This window comes from Hyla sarda, chromosome 4, assembly GCF_029499605.1.
Source record: "Hyla sarda isolate aHylSar1 chromosome 4, aHylSar1.hap1, whole genome shotgun sequence".
Lineage (NCBI taxonomy): Eukaryota > Metazoa > Chordata > Amphibia > Anura > Hylidae > Hyla > Hyla sarda.
In genome coordinates this window covers 301247755-301264809 of record NC_079192.1, presented here as the reverse complement: position 1 = coordinate 301264809, position 17055 = coordinate 301247755, and the positions used below count along the sequence as shown (strand labels likewise).

Here is a 17055-nt window from a genome sequence, read left to right as displayed (position 1 = left end):
TTCGGTTACCTAACTCAGTATTTTCCAACCAGGGTGCCTCCAGCTGTTGCAAAACTACAACTCCCAGCATGTACTGATCACCGAAGTGCATGCTGGTATATGTTGGAGGTACGCAACTACATCTCCCAGCATGGTGAGACAGCTGTTTGCTGTTTGGGCATGCTATGATTTGCAGTTTTGCAACATCTGGAGGGCTACAGTTTACAGATCACTGAAAAGTCATCTCAAAACTGCAACCCTCTAAATCTTGAAAACCTACAAATCCCAGCATGCCCAAACAGCTGTCTGGACATGCTGGGAGTTGTAGTTTTGCAACATCTGGGGGGGGGGGTAAAGTTTAGAGAGCACTGTATAGTGGTCTCCAAAGTTTAGTCCCCCCCTCAGATGTTGCTAGGCAACTACTCACCGACTTCCGTAGTCTTCACCAGGGAGCCACGAGGGAGCCTCACGTCATCGCCGCCCGCCGCAGCCGATAAGGTTAGGGACCGTCGCTGCGGATCACGCTACAGTTCCCCCATTCTGTCCGGAGTACCGTTAGTGGGCAGGATGGGGGAACTGAATTTTAACCCCCCGCCCCCGATCTGCTATTGGTCGTCGATTCTTGACGACCAATAGCAGGGATAGGAGGGGTGGCACCTCTGCCACCTAACACCTAACCCTTCAGGGGGACCGGGGGTGTCTTGGACACCCCCGATCCCCCAGATTTTCCAGGTCACTGGGTCACCGGACACCGGTATGACCCGGATCTGCCGAAAATCGTCGGTCTGAAGGACCCCCCTGGGCATATGCACGGGATGCCTGCTGATAGATATCAGCAGTCATCCCGGTCTGGTCCCGTACCGGCTAGCGGCGGGAACCGGAATTCCCACGGGTGTATCCATACTCCCTACGTCCTTAAAGGGGTACTCCGGTGCTTACACATCTTATCCCCTAACCAAAGGATAGGGGATACCATGCCTGATCGTGGGAGTCCCGCAGCTAAGGATGCCCGCGATCATGCACGCGGCACCCCTTTTGTAATCAGTCCCTGGAGCGTGTTCGCTCAGGGACTGATTACCGTCGACCGCAAGGTCGGCGGCGTGTGACGTCACGCCTCCGCCCCCGTATGACGTCACGCTCCGCCCCTTAATGCAAGCCTACGGGAGGGGGCGTGATAGCTATCACGCCCCCTCTCGTAGGCTTGCATTGAGGGGCGGAGCGTGATGTCACATGGGGGTGGGGGCGTGACGTCACACGCCGCCGGCTCTGCGGTCGACCGTAATCAGACCCGGAGCGAATACGCTCCGGGGACTGATTACAAACGGGGTGCCACGTGCATGATCGCGGGCGTCCCCAGCTGCGGGACTCCCGCGACCAGGCATCGTATCCCCTATACTTTGGATAGGGGATAAGATATGTAAGCACCGAAGTACCCCTTTAAGGTCTCGGGATGCAGGGCATATGCATACGCCCTGCATCCTGAAGATGTTATAACCTATATAAATTGGGTATTGTTGTTAACATATTGACCTACAGAAAAAAATTGACATTTAATTTTTACACTGCGCAAAAACAATCCCCATCCCATTATTTTTTTGTCATAGATTTTGTGGTAAAATAAGTGATGTCATGACAAAGTACAATAGCATTTGCATAAAACAATCCCTAATAAGACCCTGTAGGTGGGATATTGAAAGAGTGAGGCTGAGTTCAAACTGCAAAATCTCTGGACAGAATTTATGCCGGAGATCCCACAGACATCAATAAGACTGCACGGATTGCATTGCCATCCCTATTGTCGGCAATGCATTTCTGAGCAGATCTTTTGGCAGATCTGCTCAGAAATGCATTGATGTCTTTGGCAATGTTGTCTGTGTGTTCCTAGTGCCACCGCCTATGTGAATTTGGTCTTATTCAAATTAAAAGGCGAGGAGAAAAAATGAAAATGGGAAAATAAAAAAATGCTGTATCTTTAAGGGGTGAAACTAGACTCATGTCCCTTTATATTAAACAAAAAAATATTCTATATAAATATCTCAAGTCTGTGAAGAAACTGATTTTGTACATTCTGTATGTATATCTTTTAAATTGTTTCAATGGCCTCTTTATTTAGGATGTATTTTAGTGGAGCTTTAAGTATAGTGATTAGTTACACATTCAGATAGCATTTTGTTGTTACTTGTTTGTGTGGAAGAATCAGCAATCAAAGTTTTTAATGAAATCCATTACTAAAATTGTATCTAATTTTCTCTTTTTTTCTTTCAAGTGATATATTTCCAATCATAGTCTTGCATTTCCAGGAACTATATATTATAAGTGTATGGATGTTGTCTAGACACTCTGAAAATTCATACAATATTGACTATGGTGATTACCATGGCTACAAAGGCTTGATATGCAAACACAGAATTCAAATGATCTTAGACTAAACATCCCAACCAAAAATAAAGATAGCCTTAATAATTATGTTACTGGACCTACAATTATAAGCCAGTGACACATTTGTATCATGATAATGAAAGGTTGCATTCCTTAAATCTGTAATATATGACAGCAGAATGCTAAGAAATATATAGTTATAAAATCGCTGATTATTTATATAAATTATCATTGAAAGTAGTATTCCTCTAGATGATATATACAGTCAATCCTATAAACACAATCTTAAACTTTTCGTGCTCTTATCTACAGATGCTAAAAATGAGTAAAAGTTAACTTATAGTGCTTTGCAAGGAGTAGGCACATCTCCCTTTGACAGATGTCTGTACTCCCTTGTGTAGTTTCCATGGTGCCTTATGGTATTAGCATAGGGTGCTGTGGGTACTATAGCAAGGGCAGTAATCTAGGGATTTTATTTATTAATTTTTTTAAAGAGCGGGATTCCACTATTTTCCATACCCGGGCAGATATAAAACTAAGCAGCAGCAGCCTAGTAATACCAGGGTGGTAAGGCCCATTTTTATTGGCCCTCCCCAGCCTAATAATGCCAGCCTGCTACCTCCCAGTCCTGGACTATATTATTTTGATGCTTTGATCCTGATGGTACCTGGCTCTTCCTGGTGCCAATTGGTACTAGGTTAAAAATGGAGGATTAGCAGTAACTATTTTATGAGCTAACACCAAGCCCAGATTTAGATGTTGAAGCTCTCAAGATGACTTCCACTACTAGGTTTAACCCCTTCAGGACGGAGCCCATTTTGGCCTTAAGGACCGGAGCGTTTTTTGCACATCTGACCACTGTCACTTTAATCATTAATAACTCTGGAATGCTTTTAGTTATCATTCTGATTCCGAGATTGTTTTTTCGTGACATATTCTACTTTAACATAGTGGTAAATTTTTGTCGATACTTGCATCCTTTCTTGGTGAAAAATCCGTAAATTTGATGAAAAATTTGAAAATTTAGCATTTTTCTAACTTTGAAGCTTTCTGCTTGTAAGGAAAATGGATATTACGAATACATTTTTTTTTGGTTCACATATACAATATGTCTACTTTATGTTTGCATCATAAAATTGACGTGTTTTTACTTTTGGAAGACACCAGAGGGCTTCAACGGTCAGCAGCAATTTTCCGATTTTTCACAAAATTTTCAAACTCAGTATTTTTCAGGGACCAGTTCAGGTTTGAAGTGGATTTGAAGGGTCTTCATATTAGAAATACCCCATAAATGACCCCATTATGAAAACTACACCCCCCAAAGTATTCAAAATGACATTCAGTAAGTGTTTTAACCCTTTAGGTGTTTCACACGAATAGCAGCAAAGTGAAGGAGAAAATTCACAATCTTCATTTTTTACACTCACATGTTCTTGTAGACCCAATTTTAGAATTTTTACAAGGGGTAAAAGGACAAAATTTTTACTTGTATTTGTAGCCCAATTTCTCTCGAGTAAGCACATACCTCATATGTCTATGTAAAATGTTCGGCGGGCGCAGTAGAGGGCTCAGAAGGGAAGGAGCGACAAGGGGATTTTGGAGAGTACGTTTTTCTGAAATGGTTTTTGGGGGGCATGTTACCTTTAGGAAGCCCTTATGGTGCCAGAACAGCAAAAAAAACCCACATGGCATACCATTTTGGAAACTAGACCCCTCAGGGAATGTAACATGGGATAAAGTGAACCTTAATACCCCACAGGTGTTTCACGACTTTTGCAAATGTAAAAAAAAAAAAAAAATTTTACCTAAAATGCTTGTTTTCCCAAAAAATTTTTATTTTTAAAAAGGGTAATAGCAGAAAATACCCCTAAAAATTTGAAGCCCAATTTCTCCCGATTCAGAAAACACCCCATATGGGGGTGAAAAGTGCTCTGCTGGCGCACTACAGGTCTCAGAAGAGAAGGAGTCACATTTGGCTTTTTGAAAGCGAATTTTGCTCTGGGGGCATGCCGCATTTAGGAAGCCCCTATGGTGCCAGGATAGCAAAAAAACCCCCACATGGCATACCATTTTGGAAACTAGACCCCTCGGGGAACGTAACAAGGGGTTAAGTGAACCTTTATACCCCACAGGTGTTTCACGACTTTTGCATATGTAAAAATTTTTTTTTTTTTTTTACCTAAAATGCTTGTTTTCCCCAAAATTTTACATTTTTAAAAAGGGTAAAAGCAGAAAATACCCCCCAAAATTTGTAACACAATTTCTCCCGAGTACGGCGATACCCCATATGTGACCCTAAACTGTTGCCTTGAAATACGACAGGGCTCCAAAGTGAGAGCGCCATGCGCATTTGAGGCCTAAATTAGGGATTGCATAGGGGTGGACATAGGGGTATTCTACGCCAGTGATTCCCAAACAGGGTGCCTCCAGCTGTTGCAAAACTCCCAGCATGCTTGGACAGTCAACGGCTGTCCGACAATACTGGGAGTTGTTTTGCAACAGCTGGAGGCTCCGTTCTGGAAACAGTGGCGTACCAGACGTTTTTCATTTTTATTGGGGAGGGGAGGGGGGCTGTGTAGGGGTATGTGTATATGTAGTGTTTTTTACTTTTTATTTTATTTTTTGTGGTAGTGTAGTGTAGTGTTTTTAGGGTACAGTCGCACGGGCGGGGGTTCACAGTAGTTTCTCGCTGGCAATTTGAGCTGCAGCAGAAAGTTTGCGGCAGCTCAAATTTGCAGCCAGATACTTACTGTAATCCTCCGCCCATGTGAGTGTACCCTGTACGTTCACATTGGGGGGGGGACATCCAGCTGTTGCATAACTACAACTCCCAGCATGCCCGTTGGCTGTCGGTGACTGCTGAGAGTTGTAGTTTTGCAACAACTGTAGGTACACTGGTTATGTATCACTGAGTTTGTGACCTAACTCAGTGTTTCACAACCAGTGTGCCTCCAGCTGTTGCAAAACTACAACTCCCAGCATGTACGGTGCATGGTGTAAGGTGACTGCTGAGAGTTGTAGTTTGCAACAGCTGGAGGCACACCGGTCGTGAAACACTGAGTTAGGTAAAAAAAAACTCTTGAGTTTCACAACCAGTGTGCCTTCAGCTGTTGCAAAACTACAACTCTCAGCAGTCACCGACAGCCAACGGGCATGCTGGGAGTTGTAGTTATGCAACCAGCAGATGCACCACTACAACTCCCAGCATGCACTTTAGCTGTTTGTGCAAGCTGGGAGTTGTAGTTATACAACAGCTGAAGGTACACTTTTCCATAGAAATAATGTGCCTCCAGCTGTTGCAAAACCATAAGTCCCAGCATGCCCATAAGGGAATGCTGGGAGTTGTGGTGGTCTGCCTCCTGCTGTTGCATAACTACAGCTCCCAGCATGCCCTTTTTGCATGCTGGGAGCTGTTGCTAAGCAACAGCAGGAGGCTGTAACTCACCTCCTGCTGTTGCTTCATCGCTGGACTGTCCCTCGCCGCCGCAGCTGCTCCTGGGGCCCCGATCCCAACAGGGGCGCCGGGGATCGGGGTCCCCAGCACCGGGGGTCGTCTTCCCGCACCCGCTCACGCCCTCCGGAAGAGGGGCGGAGCGGGTGCGGGAGTGACACCCGCAGCAGGCGCCCTGATTGGTCGGCCGGTAATCCGGCCGACGAATCAGGGCGATCGTGAGGTGGCACCAGTGCCACCTCACCCCTGCAGGCTCTGGCTGTTCGGGGCCGTCAGAGACGGCCCCGAACAGCCAGTAATTCCGGGTCACCGGGTCACCGGAGACCCGATTGACCCGGAATCGCCGCAGATCGCTGGACTGAATTGTCCAGCGATCTGCGGCGATCGCCGACATGGGGGGGCATAATGACCCCCCTGGGCGATATGCCGGGATGCCTGCTGAACGATTTCAGCAGGCATCCGGCTCCGGTCCCCAACCGGCTAGCGGTGGGGGCCGGAATTCCCACGGGCGTATGGATACGCCCTCGGTCCTTAAGGACTCGGGATGCAGGGCGTATCCATACGCCCTATGTCCTGAAGAGGTTAAGAAAACTTTATTGAAATACTACGTGGCCAGGCCCCAAACATTTTCTTTCTTTATTTCTGGGTCCAACATAGTCTGATTATGGGTCTTGATCCTGGACTTCTTCCTTAAAAAAAAAAAAGTTTCAATGCCATTGACTTGTATTTTTTTACTTTTGTTTTGTCTCTTGCTAAACATTAATTAAAATAAAAAATAAAAATTAAGGATCGGATCACAGTGCCAGATTTTTATTCTCATTAAAGTCAATGGGTAGCAAAATATGCATCTGATATTGCTACCCATTGACTTCAATAGGAAAAGCATTTACGCAGCAGGAAATATGCAGCAAAATACAGCATGTGTGTCCCTACCCTAAAAGAAAAGAAAGTAGTAGTCCTAAAGCCTAGCTTTCATTTGAACATTCCCTAACCATTGTACAAGAAATGATGTGGGTAGCATGTACGCCCTTAGTACTTAACTCCTTGGGGACCGAGCCCATTATAACCCTAAGGACGGGAGCATTTTTTGCAATTCTGACCACTGTCAATTTAAGCATTAATAACTCTGGGATGCTTTTACTTTTCATTCTGATTCCGAGATTGTTTATTCGTGACATATTCTACTTTATGTTAGTGGTAAATTTTTGTTGATACTTGCATCATTTCTTGGTGAAAAATTCCAAAATTTGATGAAAAAATTTAAAATTTAGCATTTTTCTAACTTTGAAGCTCTCTGCTTGTAAGGAAAACAGACATTCCAAATGAATTATATATTGATTTACAAATACAATATGTCTACTTTATGTTGGCATCGTAAAGTTGACATGTTTTACTTTTGGAAGACATCAGAGGGCTTAAAAGTTCAGAAGAAATGTTCTAATTTTTCACAAAATTTTCAAAATCGGAATTTTTCAGGGACCAGATCAGTTTTGAAGTGGATTTGAAGGGCCTTCATATTAGAAATACCCCATAAATTACCACATTATAAAAACTGCACCCCTCAAAGTATTCAAAATGACATTCAGTAAGTTTGTTAACCCTTTAGGTGTTTCACAGGAATAGCAGGAAAGTGAAGGAGAAAATTCCAAATCTTCCTTTTTTACACTCGCATGTTCTTGTAGACCCAGTTTTTGAAAATTTACAAGGGGTAATAGGAGAAAAAGCCCCCCAAAATGTGTAACCCAATTTCTCTCGAGTATGGAAATACCTCATATGTGTATGTCAAGTGTTCGGCGGGGTACAAGAGAGAAAAAAAAGAAAAAAACGGTGCGCACCTCGTGCAGGTAAATAGGGTAACTTTGTGTGTTGATAGTAATAAATGGGCCAGCAGGATGGTCCCTTACCTTACGGTGTTATGCTCAGAGCATAACATCTGTAGTCACTTTGAGTTTGGAGAGGGAGGTCGCAGCATCCAGGTTCCTCTGGGCTCTAAGTAGCGGAGTCCAGTGCATCAATAGAGAAATGTAACGGATCATCCGATTACGAGAAAAAGTGTTCGGCGGGCGCAGTAGGGGGCTCAGAAGGGAAGGAGCGACAATGGGATTTTGGAGAGTGAATTTTGCTGAAATGGTTTTTGGGGGCATGTCACATTTAGGAAGCCCCTATGGTGCCAGAACAGCAAAAAAAAAACACATGGCATACTATTTTGGAAACTACACCCCTCAAGGCACATAACAAGGGGTCAGGTGAGCCTTTACACCCCACAGGTGTTTGACGACTTTTTGTTAAATTCTGAAGTGTAAATGAAAAAAAATAATTTCACTATAGTGCAGTTTTTTTTCCCAAATTTTCCATTTCTACAAAGGGTAATGGGAGAAAAATCCCCCCAAAATGTAACGCAATTTCTCCCGAGTACGGAAATATCCTATATGTGGCCCTAAACTGTTGCCTTGAAATACGACAGGGCTCTGAAGTGAGAGAGCTCCATGCGCATTTGAGGCCTGAATAAGAAATTTGCAATAGTGGTGGACCCGGTTACAAGGATGGGGCTTGTCTCCACCAAAACCCTACAGCAGTGTTTCCCAAACAGGGGGCCTCCAGCTGTTGCAAGACTCCCAGCCTGCCAGGATAGTCTATGGCTGTCCAGCAACACTGGGAGTTGTGGTTTTGCAACAGCTGAAGGCGCCGTTTAGGAAACACTGCCGTATAAGACGTTTTTAATTTTTATTGGGGGGGGGGGGGTCGGGCGACGTGTAAGGGGGTATATATGTAGTGTTTTACTTTTTATTATTTGTTAGTGTAGTGTTTTTAGGGTACATTCACACAGGCAGGGGTTCACAGTAAGTTTCCTTGAAGGAAACCCACTGTAAACCTGCCCGTGTGAATGTACCCTGTACATTCACATGGGGGGGGGGGGGGGGGGGGCGCCCCAAACCTTCAGCTGTGGCAAAATGACAACTTCCAGAATGCACTGACAGACCGTACATGCTGGGAGTTGTAGTTGTGCAACAGCTGTAGGCACACTGGTGGGGAACCACTGAGTTAGAAAACAGACTCTAGCTCAGTGATTCCGACCCATGTGCCTCCAGCTGTTGCAAGACTACAACTCCCAGCATGTACGGTCTGTCAGTGCACTCTGGGAGTTGTAGTTTTGCTGGAGGCACACGGGTTGGAATCACTGAGTTAGGAAACAGACTCTAGCTCAGTTTTTCCCAACCAGTGTGCCTACAGCTGTTGCAAAACTACAATTCCCAGCACGGCCAGGCAGTCAGGGATGCTGGGCGTGTAGTTCTGCAATATCTGGCCCTTCAGATGTTGCAGAACTACAACTCCCAGCATGCCTGGACAGTCTGGCCATGCTAGGAGTTGTAGTTATTCAACAACTGGGGAAGAATAGTGGCCTCCAAACTGTAGACCTCCAGATGTTGCAAAACTACAACTCCAAGCATGCCCAGACTATCCAGGCATGCTGGGAGTTGTAGTTCTGCAACATCTGAAGGGCCAGATATTGCAGAACTACACGCCCAGTATCACTGACTGTCTGGGCATACTGAAAGTTGTAGTTTTGCAAGATCTGGAGGACCACAGTTTAGAGACCACTACACAGTGGTCTCCAAACTGTGACCCTCCAGATGTTGCAAAACTACATCTCCCAGCATGCCCAGACAGCCTTTGGCTGTCTGGGCATGCTGGGAGTTGTAGTTTTGCAACTTTTAGAAGGCCACAGGGAAGATCACTTATCGCGATCTTCACTGCAGCCTTCTCAGCCGCACTTTCCGGCCGCCGCTCCTCCTGCTTGCGCTGCTGCTCCGGGATGCTGCCTCCGCCGCCTCCAAAGGTCCGGGTAAGCCGGGCTATGTACCCCCCTCTCCGCCCGTGTTCCCCCGCTCTGTACCGACTTCCGATCGGTGGCCAGAGCGAGGGAAATGAACTCTAACCCCCCCGCCCCCCTCCTGCCATTGGTGGTCAGCCTGACTGACCAATGGCAGGGGATAGGAGGGGGTGGCAACACTGCCACCTCGCTCCTATCCTTTAGGTGGGGTCGGAGCTGGCTCTGACAGCTCCGATCAGTCTTATTTTCCGGGAGATCGGGTCACCAGTGAGCCGATTTGCCCGGATCGCAGCAAATCGCAGGTCGAAGCAAATCGCAAATCGAAGGGCGTATGCATACGCCCTTCGTCCCCAAGGAGTTAAAGGGGTATTCCAGGAAAAAAACGTTTTTTTATATATATATCAACTGGCTCCAGAAATTTAAACAGATTTGTAAATTGCTTCTATTAAAAAATATTAATCCTTTCAATAATTATCAGCTGCTGAAGTTAAGTTGTTGTTTTCTGTCTGGCAACAGTGCTCTCTGCTGACATCTCTGCTTGTCTTGGGAACTGCACAGAGCAGAAGAGGTTTGCTATGGGGATTTGCTTCTAAACTGGGCAGTTCCCGAGACAGGTGTCATCAGAGAGCACTTAGACAGAAAAGAACAACTCAACTTCATCAGCTCATAAGTACTGAAAGGATTAAGATTTTTTAATAGAAGTAATTTACAAATCTGTTTTACTTTCTAGAGCCAGTTGATATATATATATATATATATATATATATATATATATATATATATATATACATATATATATATATATTTATATATATATATATATATATATATATATATATATATATAGGCAGAAAAAAATGGTTGCAGCACTCAAATATAGTGAAAAAAGTAGTGGTAGCTTTAATCCATCAAAAGTTACAGATGCAACGTTTCTGCTGCCAGTGCAGCCTTTTTCAAGCATACAGAGTGACTGAACAATCCAGTATATATGTTGTATTCAATTAGAAAACAATTACAATAAATATCAAAAAGCAATTAAGAAAACATACAAAATAGTGAATCATCAAAAAGTGCAAATATAATAAAGTGCAATCCATAAGGACAACAATTAAGTCGTCAGTATACTACAGTGGTTAAAATCTCTGTGCGCATTAAAAACACATGGTAATAACCATAAAAACGCTTGATAAGGCAAATATACATATTCATATCACCTGGAGGGCTGCCTGCACCAGCATCTAAAGATTAGGAGTGCTGCTCTCCACTATACCTTTTACCTATATATATATATATATATATATATATCTCCAAATGGCGGAGGACAGCACAGCCACTAAAGGTCTTGAGACAGTAGTCCGGGTGCAATAGGCAAGAAACGTGGTCCCAGTCGCAGACCACATCCATAAATTCCAGCAATAAGTCCAGCAGCACTCACGGGATCAAGTAAAAAGTTTTTTTTACTTGATCCCGTGAGTGCTGCTGGACTTATTGCTGGAATTTATATATATATATATATATATATATATATATATATATATATATATATATGGATAACCCCTTTAAGTACCGGGACGCAAGGGCGTACCTGTACGCCCTTCATCCCCAACAGGTTAAAGAGTTAAAAGGATATGTTTTCTCTTAATCTGTCACTAGTATCCCAAATATCTATTATACATTTTCCAACCATTTGAAACAAATGAGCTGTGTGTCTAAATATGTCATGCTTACAAATCCTAAAATTTCTTCATAAAGCCAAAATTTGGTGTTCATTTGGCAAACTTTACATTTTGGAATTAATTGAATTACTTGGTGTTTTTAATACACATTATAGTCATTTGAATTTTTGCATCTTGTCTTCTCTAGGAGATATTCTATTTCATAGTAAACAGTTTGAAAGTTCAAGCCATTGACACCTGTCCAAGTGGTAGTGTCATTTTTATTAATGCTTTATTTTGTGCTGAATTTACTGATGTGACCAAAACTTAAAATGATTAGTGCTGGAAGAACTAACTTTCGTTTTTTTGCTCATCCCCTTCTAAAAATCAATTTTGCAACTACAGACCCATATGAAGACTTGTTTTTCTGCGCCACTAATTGTACTTTGTAATGACATCAATCATTTCACCACAAAATCTATGGTGAAACCCCCCAAAAAATCTTTGTGGGGCAAAAAAAAAAGGCATTTTGTAACTTTTTCGGTAAACATAACACTTTATCATTATTCTGTAGGTCCATAATGGTTAAAATGATACCTAACTTATATAGGTTTGATTTTGTTTTACTTCTGTAAAAAAAAAGGATAACTGTTTGAATGAATATTAGTACGTTTAAAAATGTCCTCTTCTGACCCCCATAACTTTTTTATTTTTCGGCATACAGGGTGGAATGAGGGCTTATTTTTGTGCCATGATCTGAAGATTTTAACAGTGCCATTTTTGTTTTGATGGGACTTTTTGATCGCCTTTTATACATTTTATTAGGGTAAACAAAGTGACCAAAAATATGGAATTTTGGACTTTGGAATGTTTTTTTATGTGTATGCCATTGACCTTGCAGTTTAATTAACATTATATTTTTATAGTTTGAACATTTACGAAAGAAGCGGTACCACATATGTTTATGTTTATTTTTATTTTCATTTTTTAAATGGGAAAAGGGTGGTGATTCAAACTTTTATTAAGGAAAGGGTTAAATCACATTTATCAACTTTTTTTAACACTATTTTCTAGTCCCCTTAGGGAACTATTACATGCAATCTTGTGATTGCATACAGTGTTCAATGCTATGCCATAGCATAGCATTGATCAGTGTTATCAGTGCTCTGCTGCTACAGCCTGTTGAGCAGGCATGGAGCAGCAGATAACTGATTGGGCGACAAGGAGGCAGGTAAGTACCCTCACCGCAGCAGGCCCAAACAGCCAGCTGAGCTAACCGGCAGGTGTTTTCTCCTGTTTTAGATGCCGTGATCAACTTTTATCTAAAGGATTTATACCGGACATCAACCCAATCGCCGATGTCCAGTATTAGCTGGGGGTCCTGGTTGCTGATAGCAACCGGGACCCACCAGGTATGAAGTGCCCTCAGCTCCTGAGTGCCTTCATGTATCGGGAGTCGGCAATGGACTTAAATATACATCCATTGTTGTTAAGGGGTTAATATATCTAGTTTGATATAAATGTACAGATACTTATGCCGTATATTAGTGTTTCTCAACTATGAAATTCACATAACCTCAATAGGTCATGTTTTCAGCATTTCCTTAGTTCTATACTGGTGATGTAGTATATCCAGTGTATCTACAAATTTGATTTCTTTATACCGATATTTGTGGGAGGTATATCCATTGGATGATTCAAGGAGTTTTTTATTTAATTTTTTAGAGATGAGGAACGTGCTATCTATCACCCAAATGTTAGAAAAAGTGCAAGAAAGTCACACTAAAAAACCTTGCACGAGGATATGGTCCATCGCAAGCCCTTCTCCAAAAGAAGAGAGGCCCCACAACAAACCTACTCTTTCCCCTTAGGCTGGAAGGCACCTGCAAGGGTCCGCGTTCGATTTCCCTTTTCACCTAAGCTACTAAGGGACCACAAGTGCTCCCGGCATCAACCTAGGTGTTAACCAAGGTGTCAGCCAAGGAGCTATATACTGATGGCATCTTAGCCGAAGCCATGATGCCCGGGGTTGCAGGGAGGTGAGTTACCAGAAGGCAACACACACACACCTCCCCTAGACCACTAGCAGGGTTGGCCAGAAGGGCTACTGTACCCTGACCATCCTATTGAAGATAGACACAACAAACGTTGGACAATGAAAAAAGGACAATGAGGCAGTGAGTTACTTCCCGGGCATTCAAGGAGTTTTCTTACAAAGATAACAATTTTTTTTTGTTTTTTAAACTCTTTGGGGGTCTTTTATCAAAGCCCAATTTGGCCTATAAAGTCATGGCGCACAGCATTTGTCGCTTTTATGATGTGACTTTTATGGGGAAAAAATAAATGCCCCCTTTATTTGTAGATGAAGGGGGGAAGTGAATAATACAGAAACATCCAGTACAAAACAAAAAAAGAGAATAAATTGCATCTTGCATATGAATCAGTGGGGAGGGATAGTTTCAGAACACAAAGGAACTAGTTTCCTTGAGTAAGATGGGAGAGTAGCTCACATATGTTTCATGGGGTAGTTTTTTGAGGGGAACTGTACGAGAAACCACAAAAACAATCAAATTTAGCATGACAATTTATGTGTTATAAACAACAAATTTGTAGGGGAAAGTTTGGTTTTTGTGACATTTTTTATGTTAGTATATAAGGATTAGAAATGAGAATCTTTTGATTCTTTCCTCACCAGATTACATACCATTTTTTTCATTGATGAGACTGTGATTTTTTTATGTCTTGAGCTGTATTTTTTTTAATTAGTTTTAAGTCTTAAGTTTTAAATATATATTATATTATGTTTCAAGGAATTGTACAGGATCAGAAAAAAACATGATTTCTTCCAAAACAGTTTTTTTTCCAAAAATGGCACCATCCCTGTCCTCAGGTTGAGTAAAGTATTGTAGGACAGCCCCGTTTACTTTTGTATAATTGATCTGCAGCACCAGACATAACACTTCGACAGGAGTGGTGCTGCTTCTGGAAGAAACCAGCTATGTTTTTTCTAATCCTACAAATAAGATTTAATTTATATATTTAAAAATAAGATTTTCATATTTTCTTAATGGTTTAGTGTTTACCTTTCTATCTCAATGCATTATAGGAAACTAAGTTTTTGGCCTACATATTGTTAGACTCTGATGGCATGGGGAGCAATAGTACAGTTTTGTACAAAAAGGCACTTTTTCATTTTAGCTTTTTATACCCTAGTTTCTAGCAACATTCTCCATCTAGCCGACATGCTTCACATCCTTCTATGTCAAGTGAATGTTTGGTGTTTGCATAGTATTAAATGTATTATTGCTTTACTTTATAGCAAGAACCACATTAAAATTGTTTATGAAATGGCTTGAAGAGCAAACTGTGGAAATGACAGTAGTGACTTGAAATTGAAGTCATTTCCAGTTGTCGATGTTTCCCCTCAGTATTGTTGAAAAGTAAAATAGGAGAGAGATGATGAACTGCCATTGACCATAAAACAATATGAAGAGGATCATTAACCGGCAAAACCAAACCAAACTGCTGGAGGAAAGTATATAGACCCTTAATTCCCAATGCAAACAACTGTCGGCTGAAAATCAGATTCTCTCCTTGGCTGTACTTATTGGCATTAGATCCTATTTCATTCTCTGCACACCTATAAAATCCTTTATAGGACAAATATCCCACAACACAGACAGAGACTTCAGAAATACCTATTTTTTCCCAGACAGGAAAATCTATAAAACTCAATGAAGTCAGAAGAAAAGTTTAAACACTGCAACCCTGGAAGCATAAAGCTTGTGAGGGCAGCTAATGCAGAGAGACAATTGAATAGGGGAATCAGTAAGAAACTGACAGAATATTTATTACCTGGAGCCAGCAAATGGAGTCTTCTTATCTCAGGGAGACCCGGCTTTGGAATCCTGCATAGCTTTTGAATTTAACTGTTGTCTACAGACAACCTGCTTTTCCTCTTTCAAAAACATCCTTTTCACCATAGTAAAAGTACATTTGAAACACTGTTTTAAAAAACAATTTTTTAAACTACCTTCAAACATGATTTATTTAGCAATTGCAATCTGAATTTTATTTCAGATTAAACATTAGGGACACCTGGTTTGAGGTGGTTTAGTCCAATTTAACTTAAAATATAAACTATTATTAAGATATTGAACACCTAAACATGTCTAAGAGATTTCCCATGATGTCTAAGGCTGTTTACATTCCAGACTTTGGATAAACTCTCTTTTTCCTTTAACTTCTCAGTAGACAATTATTTAAAAAATTCCTTAAGGAAATTTCTAATTATTACTATTCTATTTTTATTTTATTTTTTAAGATGGAAGGCTTTAAATTCAGATTTCAATTATATTTTACTAAGAGAAAAGGAACTGTTAACAAAATGGATCTATTTTTTTGATTCTTCTGATGATAAGGATCAGCAATTATATGAAGGATAGCCTTAAACCTATCTCTATCTTATATGAAGGATAACCTTATGCCTATCCCATACATGCTTAAACTCCTTCACTGTATTTCCAGCTACCACTTCTGCAGGAAGACTATTCCATGCATCCACTACTCTCTCAGTAAAGTAATACTTCCTGATATAACTGCAGAAACCTTTGTCCCTCTAATTTAAAGCTATGTGCTCTTTTTTTCTTCTTTTAAATATACTCTCCTCCTTTATCATGTTAATTCACTTTGTTTATAAATGTTTCTAGCATATCCCCTCTGCCTTGTCTTATGGATAGGGATTCACTTAGTCAAGGGGACTTGATGTTGCCAGTACATTTAGATGTAGCAGAGATGAAATTATCACACAATTTTTCTTCTCCACAGTAATACCTTCAAGAATAGCAGAGTAGTATGATGATCAGATGTGCAAAATGTCAAGATTAGCTCCCCTTCATCCTTAGAAACATGCAAAAGAAGACAGGGAAATATGGGATTTAGAGCCTATAGGATCACAGCCTTTATGAGCATTGATGTACAGCACATACTCTCTTTTTTGTACCATACCTGATATATTCTTCACACACTATAGACTTTTGCAACATAGTATTAAAGGAGCTGTATGTGAACATATGGGCTCACATTACTAAAACTCTCTAATTTTTAGCCAACCTAAACTAGACAGTCTAACAATGTGCCACATTTGTCACAGTGGCTCATACTCCTATATTAATATAGAACATAATTCCTTAGTTGGCTTAAACTGGCTTCAAACTTGTTGCATGGGGTTGCATCTTAAGCCATGTTCATTTGCCGAAACAATGTCCCTTGACAGACAGACACAGCATTTTAAACCAGTTATTGTAGTGAAAATGGTGTCAGAATCCAAAAGTAAATCTGAACCAAGGTCTAATTTTTTTTTTCACCAATACAGTGCCACTTTTGTCCATGGGCTGTATGTAATATCTCAGCTTTAGTCAAGTGAATGGAAGTTAGCTGATATACCTGATAAAATCCATGAAAAAGAGTGGCATTATTAATGAAAAACAGGTTTTAAATGTTCTACTATGCATGCCATAAAAGCATACAAGATATATAAGGAGCATGTAAAAAAAAGCATTTTAAATGTTCCCATTACAAGTCATAAAACCATTTTGACCTTTTAATTTTAATATAATTATATCCATTTCTGGCTTTTTTTTTAAAACACAGAGAAATATATATTGAGATATCAGTTATTACACTACACAAATTGTCCATGAAAGCCTTTTTCCGGCCTTCTCTCTATTTGAGAAAAGAAAAAATGAAAATCGTTGGTC

General features: G+C 41.2%; 1 long non-coding RNA gene across 4 annotated transcripts in view; it reads right to left on the bottom strand.

Moving 5' to 3' along the window:
* Positions 1 to 6391: 6391 nt before the first annotated feature.
* Positions 6392 to 17055, bottom strand: part of LOC130369438 (uncharacterized) — a 175285-nt gene continuing 164621 nt past the window's right edge. For all 4 annotated transcript variants that reach the window (XR_008892753.1, XR_008892751.1, XR_008892752.1 and 1 more), the window contains 3 exons: positions 16130 to 16195; positions 15152 to 15268; positions 6392 to 6498 (listed from right to left, as the gene is read on the bottom strand). This is a non-coding gene — a long non-coding RNA (uncharacterized LOC130369438). The remainder of the gene's footprint in view (positions 6499 to 15151; positions 15269 to 16129; positions 16196 to 17055) is intronic.